This window comes from Falco biarmicus, chromosome 14 (assembly GCF_023638135.1).
Source record: "Falco biarmicus isolate bFalBia1 chromosome 14, bFalBia1.pri, whole genome shotgun sequence".
In the NCBI taxonomy this organism is placed as follows: Eukaryota; Metazoa; Chordata; class Aves; order Falconiformes; family Falconidae; genus Falco; species Falco biarmicus.
Window position 1 is genome coordinate 3,453,689 of NC_079301.1, and position 13,502 is coordinate 3,467,190.

At 39.2% G+C, this 13,502-nt stretch overlaps 1 protein-coding gene across 4 annotated transcripts in view; it reads left to right on the forward strand.

The window, feature by feature from the left end:
- The window catches only part of DACH2 (dachshund family transcription factor 2), a 310,886-nt gene that overhangs the window by 91,653 nt on the left and 205,731 nt on the right, over nucleotides 1-13,502 (forward strand). The window lies entirely within an intron of this gene.

Genomic DNA, 13,502 nt, shown 5'->3' on the forward strand with positions numbered 1-13,502 from the left:
GAGGAAAGAAAATAATTTCAAATTGCCTTTACAGGTATCTTCTTTCAGGTGTTTTCTTTTATTCTGATTACATAAAATGTATTTACCATCTGGTTTTCTGTCGAATTTTTTGCAGTAATCTAATACTTTTTTCAGTTAAGTGCTAAGAAATTTATACTATTTCTGGCAGATCCATGTGTCTTCATCTTAATAGGGAAATGCAGCACAGCTTTGCAGTAGGTGGGTTTTTTTATTGGTTGCTTGATAGAATTTCTTTAAATGAATGGTCAAATTTTAGTGGTGCAGGTTTTATTTTAATGAACACAGCTTTTTCAAAAACCTGAATTTGATATATACAACTTGGAAACAATTGCAAGTGTAACTCATTCAAGTTTATTAAGTTTGTTTTAGTGTAATCCCTTCTAAAAGGAAACTTAAGATAGCTTTGAAACATCAAACTGTGGTATTTCATTAGCAGTATTTATGGAGTAAGGAAAGAAAGGCAGGCCTGGAAATTCTGCAAGCTGTTAGAGCAGAGTAGCAGCCTCAGAAGAACTGAAGTGGATTGGATCCATTTAGGATTTTGAACTATAGAGACATCAGCAGAATAGCTGGAAACACACATGAAACATGAAGAGAGGAAAAAAATGGAAAGGAGAAGGGGTACGGTAGCCAGTAATGGAATAAGAATATTAGGAATATCGGTAAAGGTTATGAAATCTTCTGACCTCACTTAGGATATTGTTTTTGTTCTGCTTACCATATTCTTTAAAGATGTAACATTTGAAAAGGGGAATTTGATTGACCTTATGACTAAAGATAGGAACTCTGAAGAGAGGCTAAAATCATGAATTTCTATAACCTTTAAAGAGCAAAGGTTGAAAGGCATTTAATTGAAAAATATGAAATCTCCTGAATTATATATCAATATATAACTCTCCTTCTTTTATATCAGAAATTATTATAAAAGGAAGACTATATGTCAGTTGAGGGGCAAGTAACTCTGCAACCTCTGCGCGCTTGCTCCTTTTGCCTTTTCTTTTTCAAGCACAAGGTCTAAGAGGCACAAAGAAAGCAGGCTTCCCTTTCACTTTTTAAATTACCAAAGCTGATTTGAAAAAATATATAGAAGTGTTAATAAATGAATGTGGAGGGGGGAAACATCTGAAAAAGTCTGAAATTACTCTCAGGTACTCAGTCTTACTGATCCTCACTGGAGAGGGTTGAGAGGATTCTTCTGAGTGTGCCAGGAGTGACAGTGTTGGTCAGCCTTTCTGGAGCATGCACAGGCGTTGAGGATAGACCAGAGAAGTGTCAGGGGACTCAGAGTATATTTTTTGTGTGTTGTATATATAATGTAGCTGTTTTCCTTCCAGTAGGACATAAAAGGACATTGAGGATGTGGGGGTGTTCTGATGGACCGATGTGAAGTGGGTGCCGTCAGAATGTTGAGGCCAATGCAGAGGACCATGACTGCTGCTCGCTGCCGCTTTGTTCGGTGGTTGCTCTGCGTTCGTAAATGTGTGCCAGACAGGGTTTCGGTAGTTGGCTTGTGGTCTTTGACAGGGACCACGGTGTAACTTCTCAGGAGAACTTGCGGGATTCAAAGTTCCCAGGGCAGAGAGAGGTTCCACACCCACTGGATGGCCACGTTCAACTGTTTGCTCCTCAGGAGAAATGCTGCAGTCTGCACGCACATGGCTCGCTCTGTCTGCGAGCAGAACTTTCCCTCTGAAATGGCAGTGGGAGATGAACCAGCTCTGGGGAAAGCTTTGCATCACAGTTGTAACCTGAAACTGTTCTGGAACTACCAAAACACACCATTTAATTTAAAACTCATTACGCACTAAACAGGCTTTCAGAGATGGTGTAACTAGATGAGTTTTACAATTGTACTATTCAAGAAGTATTTTGTCTTATTATATAGTATTTTAGCTTTATTTAGTCACTGAGGAGATCAGCATGAAAAGATAGGGTGGTAAAATCGAGGATGCCTGAGTCTTTGAAGGCAGATATACCCAGAACCCCAAGATGTATTTATGGCCTCATGTTTGTAATTTAATGGTTCAAACCTGAGAGTTTGAACTCCAGGTTTTTTCACATGTAAAAACATGTTCTGTGGTTACTAAAAAGAACAGTCTTTGTGGTAAAATGCCCAGGCCCAGGTCAGTCTGCGTCCATCTGTGACAGATTATCCATGAACCGTGTTTTATAAAGTAGCTGGTAAAAATAAGAAACTGCTAAAAGGGAGGGTAAGCAGCAGCAGTGGCTCATCTTACTTAGTTTGGTAGTCATTCCTCAGCAAGCGACACCAAAAAAGAACTGAATCTGCTTAACTTCGCTGTTACCATGTAGAAATGAAAATGACTTTTCTAGGAAATGAAGAGCTCTAAGTGCATACACTCGGTATTGCCCTTTATGTTTGATAAACGTTGTTTCTTGCACTGTTGATTTAATGGAGTTTTTGCCACCGACATCACTGTTTAGATATAAAATTTAAACATGGTCGTATGAGTGTAAATTGGGCAGCTTTTAAATGCAGTTCTAATGTGACCTAGTGCTGTGCAGTAGCTTTCTTATTTGCCTTATTCAGTATGCAGCCACATTATTTAAATGTTTTATGCCAAGAGTGTTAGGATGTTTTTATTGTTTTGTATTTGTAAATAACTACCATTTTGAGAAAGATGTCTGGTCACTTGAGCTCGTGTATTGATTGAAGCTTACTGTTGAATAGGATCCATGAGAATGTTGAAGGTCCCATTAGAAAATACATAGCTTGATTTATACTTGATGAGAGCTGCATTGATCCCATTCACACACTGAAACAATTATTGATGGAATCTATGATGAACAAGTCATTCTGGTTGTGATGAACATTGGCTTCTAGCAGACATTTGACACTAAACCATGAGATTCTTCGTTGTTATGGCACATCTGAGAAAATCATTAAGCTTTTTGAAGCCTTTACAGGCTGGGTCTAGGAGTATTATTTGCATTAAGACTCATCAAGTTCCTTTCACGTCAGTTTTGGTTTTCTTACAGGAGTGCATTAGCAACTTTGTGTTATCAGTAGCCATAGCATATATTACAAGCAGAAGGATAAATGCAGCTCACCTAATCATCAGCATGTGCATGTTTTCCCTTTGCTGACACTACCGAAGTACCCTATGAAAAAAAGCAGAGCATATTTAAACTGTTAAAAATGTGCTTATAGTATAGTGAAGGCAAACTGCAGCAATTCTAAAGAAAAGAATTGGAAATATTTGCAGTTACAAATTTTAAATTCTTCTCCTGTGTTCCTCTTGTGGAAAGGAGGGTTGAAAGTCAGAAAAGAAAATACCTTTCTAGGGCTGTTTTAAGCAGGCTTATGTGACTGGGAAGAATGTATACTACCTATTAAAGAAAGTATGGTTTTGTGTATTTTTCACACTGCAAGTTGCAGGATTTAGCTGAGAGTTCTTACAGTGGAGGCAGATTTTCAAGTATTGTAACAGTTTTTGCAGTCTGAAATGAGGAAAACTACCTGTTAGATTAAGCAGGACAGTCAGTAAGCACTCTCCCGCACTGTTCAAGCCATCGAAACGGTTACGTAATATTCTGTAAATGATACTGAGCTGCTTATAAGCAAGTATTTGCAGCCCATTTCATGTCATGGAACACAGAGGAGAGAAAGCTGTCCTTGCATTATTGGTGAGTTTGTTACTTCTGTCCATAATCCAAAGTATTGTCAGATATACCTGGGGCTGTGAAATCTGCTTCCAAGAGAAAACAGGAAGATTTTGTCATCGCCCATAGATTACTGGAAGACAAAAGCTAGTAAAATCAGCAATGCAATGGTTAGAAACTGGTCCAGCAGAGGAATATACTTTGTCTACTTAAAGATCTGAATTGATTTGTGTAACAGCCTGAATAATGAATGCAGATTTTTATTTCAGTCCCCTGAGTGAATGATGCTGTTGCACTCACTACAAACTCTTTCTTTCAGCCTTGCTTATGATCTTTTAAGTTAAATTTGCTGGGTATAATTTTAGATTCAGGAAGAATGAAAAAATGACATCTTAACATTTTTTAATAGTCTTTTTTGAAAGACATTGGTAATTGGTATAATGTTATATGATGGAGAATAGCTTGCAGATTTACTGCCATTCTAGTATTTAAGTCTTCGCAGGTCTCCGACCCAGTGTGCTCTGGCATGCAGGCTTACTGTCAATCCTCTTGACCTTTTCGCACTTGCCATTTTCTTTGTTTTTTTTTCAGTAAAGTCATGTTACATCTAATGAAATAGATATATAAGTTAATACTCTCTTCTTTCCAAGCAGAGTTACTTGATATTTTGCTCCTGAAGTGCATTTAAAAGTCTCTTATGCAAGCAAAACAGTCATACTTTGTACTTCACATGCTGGGTAGCTGAGCTGTGAAGCCCCTTGCCAAGAGGTGTTGAAGGACAAGCACAAAACTCATCGTCCTGTATCTTCCATGTTCCAAAACACACACAGACGCACATTTTTTCCAATATTCTTAAGGACCAGAATTTTGAAAGTCATGAAAAATGGTCTTAATGCTAGTAAGTTTTGCATTGGCCTACATCAGAAATGCACGAGGTAAAACACGTTAAAAAGGATTATTCAAACCCACAAAACTTTCCCATTAAAACCAGCTGTGTTCAGCAGTGGTTTTTGCTCAGCATCACTTTCATTAGGTAACCACTAGGGATGTACTACATGCAGAAGAATCAAATTGACGGAGCCGACTCAGACTTGGACTTGCACTGATGCATTTGCAGGATGTAGTTCCTGAATAATTTAGAAATCAGTGGTACAGAAGAGATGCAGCTCAGTAATACAGAGTGCTGAAAAAGTTACAATTTTTAAAATTACTATTTTATTTAAAACTTGGACCACGCCTAATTTTGAATATTTTCTGTTTTCTTTCTTCTGGTTCTTCTTTTTCTGTTCTTCTAGGACAGAAGCTCTGTGGTGGTGGTGGTGGGGAGGGGAATCGTGGAAAAATACTACTTCAATGTAGAAGATGGAGTAAAGGACTAAAAATATCCATTTTTCTTGCAGTACCTCTGAAACCTGCTCACAAGTTTTGTTTAAGTGAGAATGTTTTGCAAAACTTTCTGGTTTCAAAAAAAAAGTATTATTTTAACTAAAATGAAAAGAGTTCTTTAACTTCATGTTTTCAAAATATTTAGGATTTATGCCGTTTGCATAGCAAACAGTCAGTTCAGAGGGAATTCAGGGACTGTGTGCTCTGAAACTCATTAAGTTGGCATGTTGCATACCTGCCATGATGGATAAGAAATGCATCTCTGGGTAGTTAGCAGCTTGCTCTGCTAGTCTTAGATTATGTGAGTTTCTGCTGCTAAATGCTCAAATCTGCCCCTTCCCCCAAAAATGTTTGGAATAACTGAGTGAAAATCTCTAGGGAAGCTGCTTTGGTGAGATGTGGTATCAGTACTAAATGTGTTGCAGTCTGTACAGAATGCCTGTTAAAAGACATGATAAAAGCAAAGTGGAAATGCTAGAGGGTCTTGAAAGAGGCATCTTTTTACACATTGTCACTCAGCATTAAAGTGAGCTAAAATACCAGTATATTATTGCAGGATAAAAGTTGTGGGGTTTTGGGTTGTGTTTTTACTGTTGTTGTTGTTGACTGAGCTATTCCTGCAAACACACTGCAGGTAAAATGGTGCTCCGTTAGCTTCCTGCGCCAAGAGGCAAAGCAGCATTGGGTGGTACTTGGCAAATAAAAAGTGAACTTGCATTTACTACACTTCTCGCAATTTTATATTGTATAGCATCAAGTGAGTGTTCCATATAGATCTTTTCAAGTATATATGAAACTAGAATAAATTTAGTGATGTTACTGACATGACCATAATAAAATTGATGAGAAAATTATTAAAAAAATTGAAGGGTGACATTGGTGATTCTCCACATCGTTTAAGCAAGAGTAAATACAGAGGAAAGAAAAGTCCAAAAAATAAAGTTCTTCAAGAAATAGTGAGCTACTGGGTGGTGGTGTGGTGTCAGGGGAAGTGTACAGTGTGAAATGAAATGTTAGATTTGAAGGCGTTTGGACTTCTGAAGTTTTTCAAAAGAAGAAGTTCCTTAGACTCTCAGCTGTTCCTAGGGAAGCATTCTTGGCATAAGTGAATTAATTTTGAATAGTAATAGGAGAACATTCCCATCGTTAGGGGGTTCAGCCTTGCAAAGAGTAAGCCTTTACATATCTTTAACCATTTGGAAAGACAGATATTAAATGCCATGAGTAGGCTTCTATTTGGGTAGACTATGTAGAGAAGAATAATCTTAGTAGGACCCACCTGTACTTTATACGCTTCAAATTTATGTCTGTTCATCAGTGCTGCATGAATCAATCGCCTTGAAGTATTTTAATACTACTTAGTTACACTTTTCTTCTAACACAGAAGGAGAAGGTTCCAGTGTGCTACCAACATTGCAAATGAAAGTCTCCCCTTCAACCCACTGCTGCTGCAAAAGCAAGTAGTATGTTAGAAGAAAATATTTTGAGGAAATAAATATTATTCAATTAAAGGTGCTACTTTACATATTTTCTAACTTGCACGTACTTTAAACAAAAATAAAGAGTGTAATACACACATGCCTGGAAAACGGAATATGTGGACTGTCTTGGCTGATTTCTCATTGCACCTATGTCCTAGTTGGAAATACTGTGCAGAAGAGTTTCTGTGGCTTCCTGCATCTGGGGCTGGCTCTGCCCTGGTGCTGGAGCCTGGTGCTGCAGCCGTCTCACCTGAGGACTGTGCCCACAGCTGGTGAACTCCAAGGCTGCTGTATGACCTCCCCTGCCGTGTCTGCCCCATCGCTCGGAGGGGTGCGGGGAGCGGCATGAGTAACAGCTGCTGCGTGAAACTCAGTCCGCATTGCATGGTGTCCAGAGGGGATAACGACCTGTGTAGGGGCGAGCTGTGTAGGGGCTAGTGTGTCTTCGGTAGCATTTTGGTTTCAGCATTTGGGTTGAGCGTGTGTGTACGGATGGTGTTTTTTTTCTGCAGGAGTGTTGTCTGGTTAGAGAAGGTAACCTGCAACAGCAGTGTTTATCAGATTTTCCAAAACTAATCATTTTGATAGGGCATTGAAATGTAGCAGTGCAAGTCTACGCAGTGTAAAATGAATGCTTTGCTTTGGCTTTTTTCAAAGGAATCTTTACCTGCTCCCCGTTCACGTATTCAGGTTTGTACCACGTGGGCAGTGGGGAATGACAACAGATGTGATTTCTAGGGAGAGGTTTGATGAATGAATTGAAAGTTTTCATGTGCTTTTCTTCTTCAGCGTTGTTTAGTAATAATTTTAATAGTCCTATTTGGGAGTGCTTTATTAAGGGCTACAGAAAAAGTGTCACACTGATGATTCTCAATTCTAAAGAGAGTTTTCAAATATTTTTCATATTAAATAGCGTGCTAAATGTTATGGAAAGTGAAACATGTCATGTTTAATTCAACAACGCAGCACTATTCTGCAAAGCAGGATCTTCTTCTCGTCCTTAGCACTGAGAGTTTGTTCTCTGGTTTCTATGCCATGAGATAGTAGTATTGTCGACTTGCTACCGCATGAGCCGTTTTTTGCTGCAGTTTAATTATTTACACCCCCACCCCCCAAAGGCAAGAGGACAGTTCATTCCCTCTAGATGCAGGACATCTCATTTCCTAATTACTTAAACTCTCTCCCTGCCCCTGCCCCCCCCCCCCCCCCCCCCTTGCATTCCAGATGCTCACAGATGAGAGGTCTGTTATGCGATCAGGCATATTTGTTAATAAGAAAGTAACTTAAGTAGTTACCATAACAGAAGTTGATTTGACCTGCCGATATGCATTTTTTCAGAATAAACAAAGCCTGTTATCTGAGATTTTATTTACAAGGATCTGCTGAAGTGATCTGAGATCCGCCTTGTTTGCCTGTCCTGCCCTAGACCTCAGTACATAATCTCACTGTACTGCTGCCCTTTTGACATCCAATTGCCCTTTCCATCAGCATCCATCCAAAAGCATATTTGTCTCAAAAGGAAACAATTAAATTCCAATCTCATACAGAAAACCTTTACTTTTCTAAGAAAGCATAGTGAAGTCACAAAGTCGTACATGACTGGGAAGCTTGGCTAAATCAGAACCATAAGTCATTAGGACAGATTAAGCTCCTGCCAAAATAGACACCAAGTCACTGATCTCGACGGTATTTTGTCTGTTTGTATTAGTAATATTATATGCACTTAGTTTATATTTGTTTTTCCATTAAATCCTGTAGTAAGACCATGTCATAATGTATGTGACAAGTATCATCAACATGCAACAAGTATGATTGGTGAATACTGAGATATTTCAAATATGAAATGATCTACTGGTTATAACTAACTATGACAATGGGCTGAAATGACTGAATTCCATGAAATTCAGTTTAAACAATTTTATTCTTACCAAATACCTCTGTATTTTATTTCACTAGAATCTTCAGAGTTGCGTTGCAGCGTTTTTTCAAGGATGGCAGTACACTGCTGTGCAAGTGCAGAGTACTGCACAGAAAGAGTAGATCTGCTGCTTTCAGTGTTTGCACATCCTTTTCTGTTTATAGATCTCCAAACCATCCCATCTGGGAAGCATCTTTTTTCCTTCACACAGAGCACTGAATTTTGGCTGTAGTCACAGGCTGCATGGTTTTGGATAAGTTTTGAACACTGTGTTTTCCATTATCTGTGACTGCAAAGAAGTTTTAAACAGCTACAAATAATTCATCATGTATAATCAGTAGTGTAATTGAGTTACGCTCTTTTAATGTAGGTTTGACAGGGAAGCAGTCCCTGCATCTTATCTGCAAAGTTCTTCATGCTGATGAATTTACTAAAGGGAGTTTTGTCACGGGTGGCTCATACTAACTTGCTCCAGGAGCAACCAGGTAAATATGCAGAGTGGGGTTTTCCCAGCGAAATGCAAACTCGGCTTTGGGCCCTCCTAATTAGCATCAGCAAAGAAGAAAGATAATGGAGAAATTTGTGTGGTACACATAGAGTAGAAAGTGGTGTAAAGTGAAATATTTTTTTTGGTTTGGTTTTTTTTTACCTTTAGCTGTTAATATCTAGCTGTCACAGTTGTATCTGTTGATTATACACTATAGATGAAATGTTGATTATATTATCAGAAGTAATGTTACCATGAAGAAGAATTCAAGTTTAAGGGACTAATGGTTATCAACACTTGTTCTAGTGTAAATGTGTACTGTATAAATATATACAGCTAACAACGTCACAGTTTCTTCCTTGGTTTGCTGTTTAAAAATGAAGATGTTTGTAATTTGACATTTGGAAGAAGAATGCAGCCTGGATGGCCACTGACCAGGTTATGAACTGTGTGTTCCTACCCACACCAGTGAGTCTGCAGCACAAAATGGGGAGTGAGCTGGGAGCAGGCTCGTGGTTTTGCTGACAGCCCACGTCCTCAACAGCAGCAAGCTGAAAGTTGGCACCGACAGATTTTATTCCTGTAGTTGTTTGGCAAAGGCCTGTTTTTATCAGTGAACTTCAAATGCACTTCCTACCTGAGAGAACTTGAAACAGTGTAGTTTGTCATTAATTAAATCTCCTACAGCTACTGTTTAAGATAGAAATGACTGAAATGACATTTCCAAGGATCTGGTATGTCAGTGACATTTCCCTGGGTACCACTTCTCTGCAGGTGGAATTCCCAGGAATTATTCAAGGCCCATTACTGGTATGGCTAGTTAAATCCCAGTCCAACCTGATTCTGATACTCCTCCAAGTATGTAGGCTTGAATGCTTGTGAATTTACAGTGTTTGAACAACTTTGGAAATGTCTAACTGCTAACAAGAGTTACTCTGTTTTACTGAAAGGGCATTACCTGGTGCGTTCCAACCCTGCAGAGCTAATGGACTTGTAAGCTGTTATCTGCTAATTGTAGGATTGCAGCTTGCTCACCTGTGCAGTCTTTTTGTTCGCTTTAAGACCAAAAAGTGTGCTAAATCTTTGGTGGCTGAGAGCTAGACAAGCAGCAGTATCAAAGGGAGCCTGCCGCTACAACTGGTAAATTCACTAGCAGTAGCTTAGCTGGTGATGCCACATGAGGTACCATTTTTTTCCTGTAGCAGCATTCTTTTCGAAACATATGTAGGCTGAGAAATATCTGTGTGCATATAGTTATTAGGGGAAAACGTTTGTCTGTTTAACAATTGAAATCACAAAAAAGAATATAAGTGCTTTCCTATTTTATATTCAAAGGTAAAGCAAATTCAGCTAAGTGAATTTAAAAAAAAATTGGTCTTACAATAATGAGGTTAATTTTTCCCAGCTCTCTGACTGACAGTTTAATGGAGATTTTATTGTGTTATGTTAATGATGTCATTGGAATATATATTTCTTTGTTTGCATCTGCTACTAATAGAGTTAATTAATATTCTGCTAGTTTCATATAGCTTTTTGTACTAAATGAGTTTCTTTTATTCCTTGCTCCTTTGGCAGCTGAGTCCTTACAAAGGAAAAAGTTTGCAATGTTCTGACCAACTAAAAGTCCCTACAAATAGAAATGCACTTTGCTAGTGATACCTTCTACAAAACAATGCTAAAATACTGGTGTAGTACATAAGCCTTTTACCACCCTTGAAAACCCAGCTTGAACCTTGAGCTAGTCATTTACATGATGTTTCCTTGGGATTACCTACATTCTTGTCCACTTTGACCTTGTAATTTTGCTCACAGTTGGAAATGTAATGCAGAGTGACTAAGATAATGTTGTTTACACAGACTTTAAGTGGAGTGACATTATAGTCAAGCAAGTGTCACATCACCCAAAGTGAAGGAAGACTTAATTACCATAATCCTGTGAATACTAAAATTCCTTAGCCATGTGTAGCATAATAATGTAATGTTCTGTGTGTTACATTTAATAACCTGAAGGTAGTGTATTAACTCTCTGGGATCTTTTAGGTTTCTTAAACTGAAAGCAAACAGATTTACAGCGGGTCAGGAATAATTCTGTGGTCGCTGTAGGTCCTTGGTGTGTTGCATTGCTAACAGTGTACCATCTTCCTTTAAATGTATAGTTTGACAGAAGGCAAAACAAAACTGAAGTGACTCAGCATCTCTGCCAGTGTCCTTGTTGATCCAGTGGGTATAGTCTCTGCAGGTGATGAAGGCTAAAGTTCATTAAATAACAGGAACGGTAGGAGTGAGACAGTAATAAAAACATGCTGTGTTATGGCAAACATAACATGAAGTGGAGAGGAGTGTTCAATACCGCAAGACTGGAACAATCCATTCCTTAAACCCTCCAACGATCCTACCTTTTTGCCAGTAGTCAGTGGACCAGCCTTACGTACTCAACCAGAATAAAAAGTGAGATCTTAAATGAGTATATAATCATAAAAGGCAAATCATGAGCAATTATCGTGCTTAGTGAAGAACTGAAGTATTTGTCATCTTCTCTTCTGAGCAGTATGTAACCATTTTATAAAAAAGGAGTTATTATTCTTAATATATGTTGGTTTTATTTCAGTAACACTGAGTAGTACTGCACTGCCTACTGCATGCCTCCAAACACATTCATCCTCAGAATCAGACTATTTAGCAGCTGAAGGAATGCCATTTAGACAGTCCCAGAGTACGGTGGATAGGTCTCTTTCTTTTACTACTTCAGAGCTCAGAAGGTTCTCCAGATCCTGCCTGGCCCATCATCCTGTCGTCTGGGCTCTACGCTTCTGTGGCCAGTAGTCAACAGTGATAGATGGATTCAAAAGCACAGAATAACCCAGTGTGATTTAGTATTCTTTTAAATGCAAGTTTTAAATTTGCATCTTACTGAGAGTAGCAGATATGATGGTGGACCTTTGGAAGGATTATGTGCTTCTAAACAGAAACTGCTTTTTTAAATACCTGCTAGCGTGTAGTTCAATGTCTAAGTTTAATGTCTAAGGTTTGGTTCTCTGAGGAAGGGAAAACAGTACAAATTTACAGGAAAATATGAAAAAGTTGGACATGAAAGAAATAGTATGTGCTCCTAGTGTAAAATACTAGTGTTCAAACAGGCAGAAGTGCTTGAGTAGTGAGTTTATACCTGGAGTTGGTTTGTGGTGGCACAAAAAAGCTTTTCACTTTACTTACACCAGCATGTTACCTTGATGCAATTGCCTTTAATGGAATTAATTTTATTTGTGGAGAGGGGATGGGAAAGGAGGGTTTCTGTGTATTTGTAAGGATTTTTAAAAATGGTTGTTAGATTTAAGGATGCCCTGTGGAAGGAGGGTGCAAACTATTGTTGCATGACCTGTGTTAAGGTATTACAGCAGCCTTCGAAACATGTTCCTCAGAAGTGGGTTCCCTTCCCTGGGAAATGAGATGAGGCTGTAGGGGAAGACAAGATGATACCCTGGTGTCATCTCCTGTGGTTGTCCAAGAAGGCATCTGCTTCTGAAGAAGCAGCAATGTCAAAAGGAGCAGAGGTTGCCCTTGGGTGTGCAGCACGTCATGCTCCCTCCTCACTGAAGCCCAGCCTGTCCTTCCAGGCTGGTGTGTGCTGCCCCTTCGGTTCTGTGCCCCTCATCACCTCTGTCCTGTGAAAAACTGAAGGGGGAAGGGGAGGATCAGTCTCACAAGTATGTCCACAGTAATAGTGAGGATCAAATCCTCTACGTGCTTCCAGGAAAAATGAATCAAAATTTTGAAGAATGAAATGAGTACAACAGAACAAACTGTTGGCAGTTGTCCTGGCGCATAGGGGTCCTTTGCTTACTGGGGTGGTGTTAGTCATACGTGTGCACTGGAGGCATGCTAATATATAATAATTTTCAAGATACCTCTTTTTCTCCTGTGTAGTTTCCAACCGTTTTGTGTGTTCAAAATACAGTGCTAAATGTCTGATCAAGGAAAATAATGTAGACTTGCTGTTTCTCAGATTGTTTTTGTAAAATTAAGGTGTGCTTATTGCTGCTGATTGCTAGAGGTCTTTCCTTGCCCTGTAGTATCCTCTTAGGGTATTAGGAGCTAAATGATAGAAGACAAAACAAATGCAAATCACAGAGAATGTAGATTATGCATGAGAAAAGTTTTGTTGTTATGGGTTTATTTAAAAAAAAAAAAAAAAAAAAAGGAGGAAACTTCCACTATTAGCAGCAGTTGCCTGAGCTGTGCTGTGCTCATTTATGCAATCATGCACTCTCTCTGTTGGCAGAATAGGATGATCTGGGGCTGCCACTTGAATATCTGAAAGGGGGCTAAAAAGCTGTGGAAAGCAGGAGCAGCATTTCATTAAAAGCCTCCTTTGCGGAAACGCCTCTCCCAGCCCGCGCGTGGTTCGGCGGGTGCTCCTGCTCGACGCCTGCCTGTGCGCAGATTAGTTTTCATCGCTTCAAGCTGACCATATTTCCCTTTGAAATCAGGGCATCGGAGCTGTAACCTTGACACTGTGGTAATGCAGAAACCCTGCTGCACAGCCAGCGAGCTGGTGCTGGCGAGCGTGGAGCACCTGTGAGCACAG